General features: G+C 56.8%; 1 protein-coding gene across 12 annotated transcripts in view; it reads right to left on the bottom strand.

The window, feature by feature from the left end:
- Positions 1 to 15,509, bottom strand: part of TNS1 (tensin 1) — a 201,537-nt gene that overhangs the window by 129,966 nt on the left and 56,062 nt on the right. For 2 of the 12 annotated variants that reach the window (XM_078071312.1, XM_078071310.1), the window contains exon 1: positions 4,242 to 4,484. The exons of the other annotated variants lie outside the window; for them this stretch is intronic. The gene's annotated coding sequence lies outside the window, so the exon portion shown is untranslated. Of the gene's footprint in view, positions 1 to 4,241; positions 4,485 to 15,509 lie in introns of those variants that run through there. 12 annotated transcript variants of the gene reach the window in all.

Here is a 15,509-nt window from a genome sequence, read left to right on the forward strand (position 1 = left end):
GGCTTTCGGAGTCACATTTTCTGCCTCACTCTAGACCTCCTGGCCAACACAGCCCTGTTTCCAGGCCCAGCAAATCCTCCCCAGGCCCTGTCTAAATCCCGCACTCCTGCGCCCCTCATCGGGCAGTTAGTGCTGAGCACACTGCGGCAGGCCCGGCAAGGACCACCAGGGAGGCAAAAGGCCGGGCCTGCCCTCAAGGGCCTTGTAATCCAGCTAGAAGACAGGTGAGCCCTCGGGAAGTTTGCAGGGAAAACTGAGGGGTCCCATATTCTCTGCTGGAAAAGGCCTAGGAAGGTTTCTGGGGAAGCTGGACCTCGAACTGGGACTGCCCCTCACCATGGTGGCAGGATAGTACTCGGCTCAGACACTACCATCACCCCTCCTTGCTCATCGGTTCCCCAGGACCACGCCCTCCCGGCCCAGTCCCTCCTGCCTCCCAGAACACCCAGGCCTGAGCTACAAGCCTCCGGCCCTAAAAAGGCAGGGATTACAGAGCCCAGACTAGCCCTGGAGGAGGCGGCACCGGGGACTGGCTCGGGCCCACCTACCACCCCACCCCACACAGCTCCAGCTCTCTGGAGACCGACCATCTCTCCGAGGGAAACCAAGGTGTGGACAAGTAGGAAGATGGCCAAGGCCACCAACCTGAGTTGAGGCAGACAAGGGACCCAGCCATGCCGCCTGCCACCTCCCCTCTTGGGAAAGTGCTGCAGGCAATCTGAGCAAAGGAAGGAGAGGAAGGGCCAGGTGTGACCTTGCATAATGGAGCAGAGCACCCAGGGAGGTGGGCATGGCCTGCCAGGCTGGCAGCCCCGCCACCCGACTACCTCGTTCCAGCTCGCTGGTGCCCACACCTCTGTGTGCCTAATGGCTTTGAAAGCTAAGAGCCAGGCCCATGGGAATATAGTTCTGGGGACAACAGTCCCTCCAATCTCCGAAAACCTCTCTCTTCCGCCCCCAGCATCACGCCCACTTGCTGTTTTCAGAGTCCAGTAACTGAGAGGGCTTTCCTCTGCCCCCCCTCCAGTACACGTCCCTCCGCTGGACCTCAGTTTCCCTTTCTAGGCAGAGACTCGTGGCCCCAGAAATAAGCCAATAAGCCAGGGCCTGCAGCTGAGAGCCTTTGCCATCCACGCCAGCTCGCATACTCAGCATCTCACCTTCCTGCCCCTCTATGGGGTCTCTGTCGGACCAGAGGAAAGCATGTCCTAATGAAGCAGCCTCATCTAGTCCCGGCTCGGGACAAGGGACTCCAGTTAGACACTGAAAAGGACTTCGTTCTCAGATGAAGCCAGGACTGACTGGAGGCAGGGGGATGACCAGGGTGACCTCAGACCCTACTCCTTCACTCTCCCCACCAAGGAGAAAAGGAGTCACGGGGCCGTGGGGAGATGCAGGCTGGGACAGGAAGGACGGAGCCCTGGTGGGTCCTGAGCCTAGCCCAGAAGCCCACCTTGACATTCCGATCATGAAAAGCCCCAGCCTCCCAGGGTGTGGTGTTTGGAAACCTCTAACCCCAATCCCACCCTGCCTCTCCTCCTGCCGCCTGGCGCCCACCCCACAGGAAAACAGGTCTGGAGAGGTGGCGTGGAGGGAGTAAGGGGACCTGCTCCTCCCACACTCCTCCCTCGCAACCCCGCTGCAACTTACACAAACCACTTCAAGCTGCCCTGACCACTCTGTGTCATGTCACAAATTTGGAAACTGAGGCTCAGGCAAGGGCCACCCCTGGGACTTTCTGCATCTCAGATCTTGACACTGTTCCTCGGCCCACTATCTCCAGGCAGCCTGGGGAGGCCCCCTCCCATGGGGTGGGGGGGTGGTAGCAGAGGACAAACTGGGCAGGGGCATGAGCTGCCAAACCTCAAAGCACACCCCTGCCCCTAATCCTCACACACCGGCCGCCAGTTAGCCCCCTTAGCTGGGAGCACGGGCTCTAACTGAAGTGGGCAGGGGGCAAGGTCGCCCCCTCCATCTGTGCTGGCCCTCGTGGGGTTAACCAGCAGGGCAAGGCTCAGGGTGAGACAGGAAAAATAGGAAGAAACTCAGAATCTTTGCAGGAAGCAGCTGGGGCAGACCTGGTAGGAGAGTGAGCACTGGGTGCGAGCGGAGAGCGTCAGGCTCTCTGTTCCCCAAACACTGGCAGGGAGGAATAAGAGGCAGTGCCCACGCCCCAGGCTGGAGGCCCCCGCCTTCCTGCTCCCCCATTCCGGGTGTCAGAGAATTCCTGACTCCAAGAATCCCAGGACCTCAGCATCCCAAGAGACCGTCAGGGTCATCTCTCCTAACCGCATCCCAGCTCAGGAATCCTTCCAAGCTGTTTTCTAGCCTCGGTCTGAACTCCCCCCAGGACGGGAAGCTCACTACCTTACAAGGCAGCCCATTCTCCGGCTGGCCAGCCAGGCTAGTTAAGAACCCCTTCGTTAAACCTGAGCCAAGCTTCCTTCCCCCGACAAAAAACCATTCTCCCTTTTTGCTTCCTGTTCCTACCTCAGTACAAACAGGGCACTGAGAAGTCCCCAAAATCCAGGTCTTCTGCTATAGTCCGTCAGAGATGAGATGGTCACCCAACGGCAAGGTCAGCTCCGAACTCACCGACACCCCAGCCAGCCCCCCTCCAACCAGCCACCAGCTCCCAGTGTTTACGATTCGGGATGCTACCGCCCCCATGGGAGACTCTAAGCCGGGGCTCTGAGGAAGGTGAAGTATGGAGCAGTACAGAGTGAGCGATAGAGAAGGAGAGGCAGGCGTGTGGAAGCAGAGGGTCCCTCGTTGCCTCCTCCACCACCCGATAATTCTCAGCTCCGGATCAGAGTCCTGGCTCCCAGCTCTGGGGGTCCTATAGACTGGCGGAGACCCTCCCCAGCCTGGGAACCCAGTGAGAGCCCTCCCACCCAGCTCCCCACGTGGAGCCAGGACCCCACCACAGTCCTGGGCCAGAGGGGTCTGGGGCAGGGGAGGGCTCAGCCTGAGGTCCTGGGGGCGAGTGAGGGTGGGGAGACAGCAGGGGCCGCCAGCTGGCAGGGCTAGAAGCAACTTAAGGCCAAGTCTGAGCCACAATGGTCCCCACCCCACCCAGGCAGCTTCAGGAAGGGGCCCAGCAGAGACTCAAGGAAAGAGAGTGCTCCCCACGCCCTCCTGACCCCCCTCCCTGCTTTGACTCTGCCACATGGAAGAAGTTCTGTAGCTTCCAGAAGAGAAACCCCTGTCCCCAAAGACTCTGGAACCCCGGTTTCCAGCTCCTCCTCTGAGCCTCATCCCACGGCTGCTTGTCCTGCCCTCCCCTATCCAGCACCCATCCTGTTCCCTAACCCCATCCCACCCCTGCAGGGAGCCCATCTCGGGAGCGCAGCAGGCTTCTCCTGGTCACCCCTGGGTCACCCCCTCCCAGTTTTCTCTTCTAGGACAGTGGCCAGCCTAAAAACATCTGGTCCTGAATTGGGCGGTGGGGGCCAGACACTGAGATTAGCTCTGCAGAGCCTGTCCCACTTGGGAAGGGGTGGCAGGCGGGGCACCAGAGGGTCAGAGGAGGAGATGGGGGGTGGGAAGAGAGGAAGGAGAGGGGGGTAGAAGGCAGCTGTGTGTGTCTGTTCATTAACCACCTGGATTAGCCATTTCTGCCCCGAGGGGTGAGGAGGGGATAAGAGCTGCTGGCTGGGGGAGGGCAGCAGGGGGCACTCGCGCCAGGCTGTGCCCGTGTGCCCAGGGACCCAGGCTGAGGGCAGTGCAGCGGGGAAACCCTTCCAGGCCTGCCTCACCCTCCCTCGCAGCCTGGCCAGCCCTCTGGGAGATGAGAGGTGGGAGTAAGGAGAGCCCCAAGGAGGAGGGCCCAGCAGCAGCTCCAGGGGGTGGCAGGGAAAAACCGCCCAGGCTCACGTCTCATGGTCCTCTCCGAGCAACCCTGGGATGGGCAGCAGGTAGGGGAAGAGACTAATACTCCCAACCTCCCCCTCTTGCCCTGCTGGCCTCAGTCTCACGCAGTCACTGGCACCAGCAACTTCCCCAGCGAACGAAACTCCTGCTGACGGGTCTCTCAGAGCAGGGACAACCGCACCCGGACATCCTTGCCAGCACCAGACCCCGAAGGCAGGGGACTGACAGGTTGGCCTCCGGGGGCTAGCCTAGCCCGGGGACATGTGACTGAGTGGGCTGACCTCCCCCTCCCCTAATTTACAGGATCGGTGGTCCTGACAGCATCAGTAGGGGACACACACACACACACACACACACACCCCACTCACCTTGCCAACGGAAGAGCCACCGGGTGGGGTGGGTGCCTGGGCTCAGGGGACAGGGCAGTGGGCAATGACAGGGCAGCAGCTGTGGCCGGCCAGAAGCTGGTTGCCGAGAGGAGGGCGTGAGTGAGGCTTGTGTCCAGGCAGGAGCCGGCAGGGAGCAGAGCTGGTCCCAGGGCCACTGCTGGGAGCAACTGAGCCAGGGCGCTGCTCACCCGGCTCCCTCCCCCGGCAGCGGGCGGGCAAGCGGCGCACCGCCTCCTTCCCCTCCTTCCCGGAGCCCCGGCCAGCAGCCCGCCCGCCGCCGCCACTGCCGCCTCCTTTAACCCCTGAAGCACTCGGCCAGCTCCCAGCTCCCAGTTCCCAGCTCCCAGTTCCCGGCTCCCAGCTCCGGGCTCCCAGCTCCCAGCTCAGCGGCTGGGCGGCAGGCACACGCCTGGGGCCCCGCGTGCCCAGAAGCACAGCCTCCCTTGCTTCAGCCACCTGCCCAGCAGCCTCCCCGGGCCCTGCAGGGAGGCATCAGAGGGCCTGGGGGCAGAAGTGGGGAAAGGGGACAGGTGGCCAAGAGGTCCAGGACCCCAGGGAAGAAACACAGTTGCTGAGAAATGGCCAAAGGGCTGCCGGCTGGAGAAGGATGGTTGGTCAGATGGCAATGACAATGATAATCATAAGAACAGCAACTCCCAGTTTCTGTAGCGCACCCTGCTCTCTGCCAATCCCAACTCATTTGGTGACAGGAGACCTAGAATCTCACTTCTGAACCTGTTTTTTCTTTATCTGTCAAATCTGAGATAACAGTCCCTGCTTTCTTCTCTCGGCTGAGTTAAGGCATTTGTGACTATTTTCAAGTGATGTGAAGTGGGGACACCTGGGGGGCTCGGTCAGTTAAGCATCTGCCTTGATCCCAGGGTCCTGGGGTTGAGTCTCCAATGGGGAAAAAAATCCAAGCTCAGCAGGGAGCCTGCTTCTCTCTCTTCTCCCCACTTGTTCTCTCTCTCTCTCTCTGTTGCTATCTCTCTCTCAAATAAATAAATAAAATCTTTTTTAAAAAAGTAACGTGAAGTGAACTCTAGTTAATGAGATGCATGCTTCAGCTCTCTTTGAAATGCATCAAACAATAACACGGACTGATGGATGGAGAGATAAATAGAAATGTGATAAAGCAAATGTACCAAAGAATTCATTACAGAATCTAGGGAGTTTACCATATAATCCTTTCAACTTTCCTATATGCACAAATTTTTTTTTATAATTACAAATATCAGGGGAAACGTGACTTGAAAAGCTTGAAGTACCACATAAATAAGCTAGGAAGCAGAAGGGATTATTTTGAGCAGAAGGGAAAAATCATTCTGCACACCTGTTGCATGCCAGGCACTTAAAGAATATTCTCTCTCATTTAAACTTCGAATCACCCTTATTCTAGCTGAAAAAAGTGATCTTGCAGTGGTTAGGTGACTTGTCCAAGACCACACACGACAGTGTTGAGTGCAAACTCAGCCTCGGACAGCCTTGCTCCAGAGCCAAGCTCCCCACCACTCAGCCCTCCAGAGACGGAAAGGCCCTTCTCTTCCCCACCTGGGCTGCCTTTGTGGGAGGTCCTGGGCCAGTGACCTGCATCTCTGAGCCTCAGTTTCCCCTGCTGTCCGATGAGTTTGAATCCAAAGGTCCTCAAGATGTCTTCCAGTTCTAACACTCTAATTTTACTAATTCAGCCAAACCCTTCCCCAGGCTTCAATTTTCCAAAGAGCAAAGTGACAGGGAAAGCCCAGAGGAGGGACAAACAGCCTCAGGAAAGATTTGGGGGCATCTGGGGCCAGCAATGGTCAAACCTTCAGAGGGTTTTTTCCCTTCCCACCCCACCCCTCTGGCTTTGGTGATAGTGAGATCCTCGAGGATTCAAGGAAGAGGGGTACCTTCCCAGGACCCTGTGGAGACAGAAGCATCATTGTGCCCACCCCCTGCCTTCAGAACAAGATGACTTCACCCCTTCCTAGGTGGAGAGTCTGGGTTCCCAGGGTTCCAGACGCCAGCATCTCAGAACCTACCAGCCTTGAAGGTGGCCTCAGTCTATGAGGGTGAGGGTGCTGGCAGAGACAGAGACGGGAGAGACATGCCCCACTGAATGTGCCTCTGACCTGCCCAGCTAGGTTCCCTGCCCAGCGCTCACTGCCCCAACTCTGGGGCAAAGGTGAATCCTGATGCCTCGTCCTGCTAACCCCCACGCCCCTGCAGACCAAGGGTGGCCCAGGGGCTTGGAACAGCCCTGGTCAGGTGAGGGAAGTAAGAGAGTCCATGTCAGCAATCGGGGCTCCTCTAGAGGTGGATGGGGAATCTGCCATAAAAGGGGGAACCCCCTCCCCGTCTTGGACCACAGAGCAGCTCCCCATCCCCAAGTGCAGGACTGCACATCTGGTTCCAGTGCCGTCCTCCCCATCGCCTCCTTCCAACCCACACCCACGGTCACCCTGATCAACACCAAACTGTCCCGGGCTCCCCACTGCCTACCAGATCGAGTCCCAGCTCTGCAGAAGGACCCCTGTGACACAGCCCCACCTCTGAGTCTTTTCAAGGCACAATTCCCTCTTTTCTCTGAGGCCTCAATTCAAAAGCCACATCCTCCCTGGGTCCTTCTGCACCTGCACCATTTGGCGGGTACCGTCCCTTCCTCTGAACACCTAAGGCTCTTGCTCATACATTAACGCCAGGACGCTCACTTGTTGCGTGCACTTCTAGATCTCCCAGTGAGCTGAGCAAAGATTTATTCATCATTCCCTTCCCCCACCCTAGCATGCTCAATGCCCAGCACAAGGAGGGCACACAGATTCTCAATGAATGCAGAATGAATAACTGAATAATGGAGAGATGGATGGATGGATGATTGGTTACAAATGGAATAAAAGAGCACTTTTAAATGCTTGATTCAGCACAACACTGTACCAAGACGATTGTTGGCAGACTTTTATCTTCAAAGCTGTATAAAAAACTGAGCATCAGAGAAACTGACCATGCTAAGACATGAGGATCATGTACACGATGTCCCAGGCACATCCCATCCACCCCAGGTCTGCAGCAGATTGGGGGGGGGGGGCCTCTGAGAGATGCCGGCCTCAGCTGCTTGCAAGGAGCCACTGGAGGTGACACCTTCCATCCTCCGCCCCAACATGACCCCTCTCTCCCAGCCCTCCTGCTCCAGGACCAATTCAGAAGTCTCTAGAAACCACACAGACAGGAAGTCAAGGAGCTAGAGGATTTCAAAGCAAAAGAGTAGCCTTCCCCTTTATTTCCAAGAGCTCTCCCATAGCTGATCATCCCCCGCAAACCCCCCCCCAGGCTTTCCCCAGTGTTAGTCCCAGCATCTCACACGCCTGCACGCTTGCACGTGCACATTCACACACAGAGTGAGAGCTGCTTTCTACAGAAGTCTGCTTAGCCCCTTTTCCCTCCCCTCCTCGCAGCCCTCCTCCCCTGAGCCAAAGCAGGTGAGGGATTCCCAGGGTTTCCCATCTCCCCTCCCCCCTCCCCTGCCCACCTCCTAAGCCAGCCCATGCCCCTTTCCCTCCTCCCACCCGCCCTCCCTCCCATCCCCAAGTGCAGGACTGCACATCTGGTTCCAGTTGTGGTTGGTCCGTTCAGGGGTAGGCCTGGGGGTTTCTCATAAAACTGAATAATACCAGTGTTGGAGCCTGTGGAGCTGGGGGAAGGGAGGGCAGGAGGCCGAAGGGGCGGGTGGGAGGGAGAGAAGTGGGCAGCCAGGAGGCAGGGAAAGACACAGAGCCTAGAAAGGAGCAGGGCAGCGCCTGGCATCTAGCGAGGATTCAATGGATGCTTGTTGAGGGAAGATAGAAGCCGGAGAAAGAGAGGGCAGGAAAGCCAGAAGGAGAGAGAGCAGGACAAAGAGGGGGTCAGAAGCAGAGACCCAGAAGGAGGAAAGAAACGAAGCTGGGGGTGGTGGGACAGTACCACTGAGCCACAGAGCAGCCATTGAGAAGAAGAGGGAAAGTGCATTGTGCCTGTCAGGGCCAGGTGCTGAGTTAGGCACTTCCAATGGAGCAGGAGGGGATGTGGCAGAAAGGAGGACAAAGGGACACATAAAGACAGAGAAGAAAGGGCAAAGATAAAGTCAAGGGAAAGATGGCCTGAAAATGTTGAATCCAGATTCCCCCGGCCTCTGGCCCCCAGAGCTGCTCCCTTGTTTTCCGTCATTCCACTTGCATCAAGATTTGAGTGCCTACCCTGCACCAAAACTTTCCCGTGTGTTTTTCCATTAAAACCCGCGAAATGGCTGTAATTCTTATCCCGGTCTTAGAGACGGGCTCAGAGCAGTTAAGCAATTTACCTAAAACCACAGGGCAGCTGATGAAACGGAATCTGAACCCAGGTCTTGCAACTCAAGGCTGTTTCACCGCCTGAAACAACTGGGAATTCCGGGTCCCCGGTGCTCCCTTTGGAGGTCATCATGTCACGTAACCCCCACTCTTGCAGGGCCAGATCCCCCCGGGGGCCTTCCCGCACTGAGCGGGGCTAAGAGTAGACCGCCACCATCCAGCAGGCAGGGACTGGCCTCCCAATCTTCCTAGGAGGTGCCGGAGCTACCCCCTCTAGCGCCCTTGGCCCCCACTCTCTTCCTCCCTCTCCACCACAGGGAAGGCAGGGCCACATGCCCAGGTCCCCAAGGGCAGAGGCCCACAGCACAGCTAGCCGGGAGCCAGGCCCTGGGGGACACCCTAGGCACTTGGTCAGTCTGTGCCTTGGGTTCCACCCTCCCCCTTCTGACCAGCCCCCCCCCCCCCACTACAGCTAGAGATGAGTCAGGCTTTCTCCCAGGATCCTCCATCTCAGGGCTACCTCCTAGGAACCAGCCACCCCCTCAGCTCGCCCTCCTTCTCCCCCAGAGCTGGCTCCAGAAGCCACGCCCCACCCTGCTGCCCCACAGAGCCCCTCTCCCTTCCTTCCTGATGCTGGGTTCCACGGCCCAGGTCACAGGTCTCTTCCTTTTCTATTTGTCATCCTCAACACTCAGGCCAGACTGAGGCAGCAGCAAGGGGCACCCCCTCCTCACCATTGTCCACCCCATTTGCATCTCATTTGCATGCATTCCCAGCATCTCTCAGAGTGCAGAACTAGGCAGAGCCTCAGCCCTGCGCCAGCCACACTCTCCCCCAGGGAGGGAGACATGCTCAGCCTTCCATGTTCTGGTTTCCTACGTTCTGGTTTCCTACTCTCGGGTTTGCGCCCGTGGTCTGAGGGCAAAGGATCAAAAGGGCAGGAGAAGCACGAGAAAAACAGCCTGCCAACAACTTGTGCCTAAGACACATGCTTGCAGCCCCTCCCTCCTGAGCCTGCCTCAGTTTCCAAGCCAGGAAAGGCACTTGGATCCAGCCCCAAGGCTCAGACTGGGAGTCAGGGCCTTGGGTTCCAGCCCTGTCCAGCCACCAATGCCCTGGTGACCAGAGGACACTCTTGGTCCCTCTTGGCTTCCATCCCCTCATCTGACAACCTCTAAGATCCCTGGGAAGATTCCCGGAACACGTTTTTAGGCAGACGCTAGTCCTTGGCAGAAAGTGCCTGCTGTGCCAGTTCATTGCCAGTTCATTGCACACAAATCCCTGTCTCCCCTGAGAACCCCGATTTTAAAGCTGTAAGAGCTCTGGGCTGTAACTGCCCCTAAACCAGCAATGATCACCGGCTTCAGCCTGGATCCTTTCAGAGAACCCACAGCCCTCCTTCACACAGCACACCCACCACCCTAACCCCATTATTACAAGGTCCAGAGCCTGGACAGGACAGTCGGGGATCCCCCACACCTTAGGTTATCTGAATTTCAGGAAGGTGTTGGCAGGAGCCGTGATGAAATGCTTGGAGACGAGATAGAGAGCCGAGTGGATTCCTAGCCAGCAAGCCAAGGGGTGTTGATTAATAGATCAATGTCAACTTCCTGACTTGCCAAAGGGCTCTGTCCTCTGCCCTGGCTTGTCCAACATACTTATCAGTAACTTAGATGAAGACTTAGAACAGAGGCTTACCAGGTACACAAAGGTAAAAAAGCAAAAGGAAGAGCTAAGGCACTGAACTGAACCAAAATGCAAAACTGACTTGATAAACAGGCCAGAATTAGTAAGGGAATATGTCTCTTGGGGTCAAGTCCTAAACTAAAGTTCAAAAGGCATAAAATAAAAACCCTGAATTAATAATAGTTCGTGCAATAACAAAAAAATAAAAATAGTTCATGCAAGGAAAGGTCTAAGATTTAGTGAAAACAGAAATTCAGTTCAGCTCTCAGTAGGATATGGCTGCCACCAAAAGTCATGTGCTCTTTGGGTTGCATTAACAGAGGTACAGAATGTAGACCAAAGGAGATGAGAGTTCCACTCTACTCCATGCCTCTCGGACACCATCAGAAGTGTCGAGTTCAGGGCACCTGGGTGGCTCAGTCGTTAAGCGTCTGCCTTCAGCTCAGGTCATGATCCCAGGGTCCTGGGATCGAGCCCTGCATCAGGCTCCCTGCTCAGCGGGAAGTCTGCTTCTCCCTCCCCCACTTCCCCTGCTTGTGTTCCCTCTCTCGCTGTGTCTCTCTCTGTCAAATAAATTTTAAAAAAAAGAAGTGTCGAGTTCTCTCCTATATTCTATAAACCAAAGAGCATCCAGAAGAAGACAGCAGTAGACACTCAATAAGTATTTGTGGAATCAAAGTACAAGAAAAGTTAAAGAAATTGGGCCCAATTTTTACGTCAGATGATTAAAAAAAAAAAAAGGACACAACATACATCATCAAGTATTCGAAAAAACTGTCTTAGGGCAAGTGAGCCAGGGCAATATCTACTGCCCACATACAAGTCCTTTGTCTCTCTGCCCCTTCATCTGTGAATTCCTTGAAGCCCGGGACCATTTCCCATTCATCTCTGAACGTCTAAAAGGCAGAATCGGTCAGGGGCTGAGCAGTGCGAAGGACAAAACAGCATCCTGACAAGGCCAGGCCTATGGGCGCAGATCAGTCGGGAGCGTGCTGGCCCCAGCACGAGAGCGGACCTTTCGCCAAGCCGGCTGCTGAGCCAGAGGGGGCGAGGAGCCAGTCTGGTGGCTGAACGTTTGGCTCGCACATGCTGTCCCAGGCTGGCTCTCATGCTGGCCAACTGGCCTCCCACCCCCCAAGACTCACCCCTGCTGCTCTGTGGGGACTGGCCCCAGATGCGCACACTTGCCCGAAGTGTGGAGCTGCCCTGTGGCCCAGGTCCTGCCATCGCTGGATTGGTCCTGTCTCTCATCACCTGCATGGCCTATCGCCTCATCCTCTGTGCATCGACTTCCTTTCCCTCGCCCCCTAACCGACCCTCCTCTCATCATCCCTTCTCCTTAAAGTCGAACCCCATGCCTCCAGTGTTCTTCTCATGACTACTTCTTGCTCTGTGCTCCGTGGCTTTGGGCTGCTAAAAATTGCAGCCCTCATCCTACTCCCACATCCTCCCCATTTTTTCTTATTTATGTAGCGCTTCCAGGGCTGGACAGAGCTGGAGACTTCCTCCTGAGGACTTAGCTTCCACCGCTATAGATAATAATCTCTCCGCTTCACCTTGAAATGCAGTGCCGTCCCTGGGGGGCTGGGGGTGATGAGAGCCAGGGAAACCCGGCCCTATTCTACTGAGGCCCAGGAGTGGAGGGGAAAGAGTCTAGGCTTTGGTGTTGCATGGACCATCTCTGAAACCTGGCCACCCACCCCTCACCGGCTGTGTGACCTCAGGCAAGTTATTAACCACTCTGAGACATGAGCACAGAGTCTGAGCCAGAGCGGCCCTCCCTATATTCAAGCTTCCCCCACCCCCTCCTCCATCCAAGAAGCCATCACCATCCCCACCCCAGAGTCACAATTCATCTCTCCTTCCCATGTGTCTCTTAGGCCCTATTTAATAAACACATTTATTGAGTGTTTTCCATGTGCCAGGCACTATTCCATGTGCCAGGCACTATTCCTGGATATTAACTTTAATCGTCCTAACAACCCTATGGGTATTGACCATCATTAACCCCATTTTACAGATAAGGAAACGGACACTCAGAGACCTCAGCTATGATTGCCACTACTCTCCTCACTCAAGCAGCATCCGCAGGGACCTCAGGGCCCATCGACATCCTGTGCCTGACAGATGCTCGCTCGCAGCCTCTGCGCTTGCACACCAGGCCCTCGGAATTCACCCCGCGCCCTGCTGAGGTTGGAAGGTTCCACTGAGTGGCAGCCTGCTTCCTGTGCCTCCTGGTTCTGCTGCAGAGAACAAGTCCCTTCGAAGCTTTATTCAGAAATCTCTCTCTCTCTCTCTCTCTCTCTCTCTCTCACACACACACACACACACACACACACACACTGGCTCACAATCTCCCCCAAGTCCTCGCTTCACAGGATGGACATTCCCAGCTCTGCCGCAGTTTCTGGCTCTTTCCACCTTCCAGGTGCTCGCTTGTTTCCCTGCCTCCGATTGGGCCCCGCGGGCCTCCAGCCGTGCCTCCGTTTACCCATTCCTTCCGCAAACGCTCCTGAGGGCCTGCAGTGGGGCGAGCCCAGGGCCGGCCCTGCGGGCGGATCCCGAGCGAAGCCAGACGGAGCACCTGCCCTCAGGAGCACCTGGTCTGGAGGAGGAGACACCACACAAGCAGGAGCCTCAACACTTGCCCCGAATCGTGCTGAGCGGTGCAAGGGGGACGAGCAGAAAGCCAGAGGGAGGGATGACGCAGATCCTAACAGCTACGGTGCACTTGGCATATGCACAGGCCCGTTATAAACCCCGCGCCTGCCTTATTAGCTCGTTCCCTCCTCACCACGGCCCTGGGAGACATCCTTCTAACCCAACTTCCAACAGCGGAGGGAGCTCAGTCACTTGCCCAAGGCCAGTAAGACAACACAGCGGTGGCGATAGGCCTGAGGCCCAGCTGTGCTCTCAAGCACCCGGCCATCTTATCTCCAAGAGGCTCGGGGAGGGTTCCTTAGGACTCAGTTCCCAAACCACCCACCCCTCACACACATGCCAGCAGCAGCCTGGCCGTGCAGAAGGTCGCAGGCCCACCCTGGCGGTGACCCCGACCCCATCCTGTGCTTTTCATCCATCCACCCTAGTGCAGCATTGGCTTCACCAAGATGGTAGTCACGCCAACACCAGACCCCCGGCTTGTTCTCCACTTGCTGTCACCTTCAGACATCTGACCTTTACCCCGGTTGGCTTCAAGATGGCTGGGAAAAGATGCGAATGAGGCCAGCCCCTCCCATCAGGGCTTGCTTGAGACATGGCTCCTGGTGTCACCGATGGGACCAGGGATGGGGCGAGAAGGGCTCCAAACTCTGGGAGACAATCACCCCAGGCTCTCCCCAGGGCCACCCAAGTGAGGCTCACAGATGTTGACAAGAATTTAGAGTTGACTAATCCAGTCCTCTCATTGTAGTTAGATGGAAACTGAAGCCCCGAAAGGACAAGTAGGGAGTCCCAATGTCACTACAAGGAGGAACTCAATGGAATCAACCCTAGAACCCTGTGTCTGCTCCCACCCCAGTGCTCAGGCCCTGCATCCCACTAGCCCCCAGGAGAGCCGGTCCTGGCCTTACCCATGTGGAGATGGAAGCAGGACCATATCCATTTAACCATGAGGAAGGAATGAGGGGCTCGGGCCCCTGCGGTGGTGAGGGGCCCACAGGGCCAGATAAAGGATCCTTGGGCTCCAGGTGCAGGCCAGTCCTGCTCCCCACCAAGGGCCAGAATGGAGGCTGGGGCAGGAAAGGTAAGCAGGGCAAGGGACATCAGCTGGAACCCCTCCCTCTGGGTGCTCCTCCCCAGGGACCCCACAGGTGACTGTTTTCCTAGGAACATTGTGTTCAAGCTGTGAGTCTTGGCTCAAGCACCCCACCCTGGCAGATCTCCAGCTGCCTGTTTAATAATGTACAGCCGATCGGCCATTAACAGTAGGTTCCAAAAAAAAAAAGTTTGATGGTTGTTTTTGTTGTTGGTTTTTTCTTTTCCTTCCAGATAGTTGGTGATGGTTATGAGGAACAAGTCTCCTCTGGCTGGTGTCCAGGGCAATCACTGCCTGCCCAGGCTGAGGGATCCTGGCAGATCCCACCTGCCTCTGCCCACCCCGCCCACAGTGCCCAGGCGCCAAAATGCCCGCTCCCGCCTCCACAGTCCTGGCGACACCCTGAGCCTGCTTCCCGGGGGCGGGCAGCTGTCCTGGCATCTGGGAGGTCCAGAGAGGCCTAGCAGGGCTGAGGGAGAGGATGTGGGATGTGCTGGCAGGGGCAGAGGAAGGGCAGGTGGGGGCTCAGCTCTAAATGGGCCCAGCGCTTCCTAGGAATTCCGCCCCGTCTGGCCACAGTCAGGAGCGGAAGGTGGAGCTGGGGTAGCCCAACCAGGTGTGAGGACCTAAGTCCAGAGCCAGATGGCCAGCTCTCCCGAGCCGGGCTGGGCGAAGGGGTGAAGATTCTGAGCCCTGCCCTCCTTGGGGCCGACTCATCTCCACCTGCGAGTCGGGATTTGCCGCAGGATCAAGGGAGCTAGAAAACAGAAGACTCACAGGAGGGCAGTTAAGACAGAGAGTGGAAACTTTGATCCTGTAAGAACAGATCCAGTAGTGAACAGATTGGTCCTGGGCTATGTGCAGCAGTGGGCCCAGGTGAGGAAGCCTGTCAGATTCTCCTTGCCTCTCCAGCCTGGTACCCCAGAAACGGGAGCAAGGAAGTGCAGGGGGTGAGAAGAGCTGCCAGGAGCCAGGGGCTGGCTCCTCACAGCTCCAAACAGCTCCCTGATGACCCCAGGGCCAGTCTGTGCCCTCTCTGGGCCTCCATCTTACTGCTGTGCCAGGTTGAACGGGGGGCTACAGGGGGGTCCCCCATCCTGCCTGGGTGTCCCAACCACAGAGGGACTGCCAAGGTCAGATGCGGGGCACACAGAGGAGTCCATAATCATGATGCTGATGGGGATACATTATCATTTATCAAGCTCTCAGGATGTTCTAGGCACTGTATTTTTTTCTCTCTTGTTAATTTTGCTGGGCAGGTGCTATTATTCCCACCACCAAACAGATGAGGACACTGAGGCTTGGGGCAGTTGAGGAGTCACTTGCTCAAGTGATGGTGTGAGTGACAGAAGCAGGACGTGGACCCAGGCCGTCTGACCTCAGGGTTCGTGCTGCCTTGGAGCTTCCAGTCAAGGGGAGTGGTGGCCCAGCCCCCAAGCACCAAGGGCCCCAGCAGCCCCTCCTCTCGGCTCTGCACATCTGACCACTGCCTCCCAGCCTGTC

Source organism: Halichoerus grypus, chromosome 4 (genome assembly GCF_964656455.1).
Source record: "Halichoerus grypus chromosome 4, mHalGry1.hap1.1, whole genome shotgun sequence".
NCBI lineage: Eukaryota > Metazoa > Chordata > Mammalia > Carnivora > Phocidae > Halichoerus > Halichoerus grypus.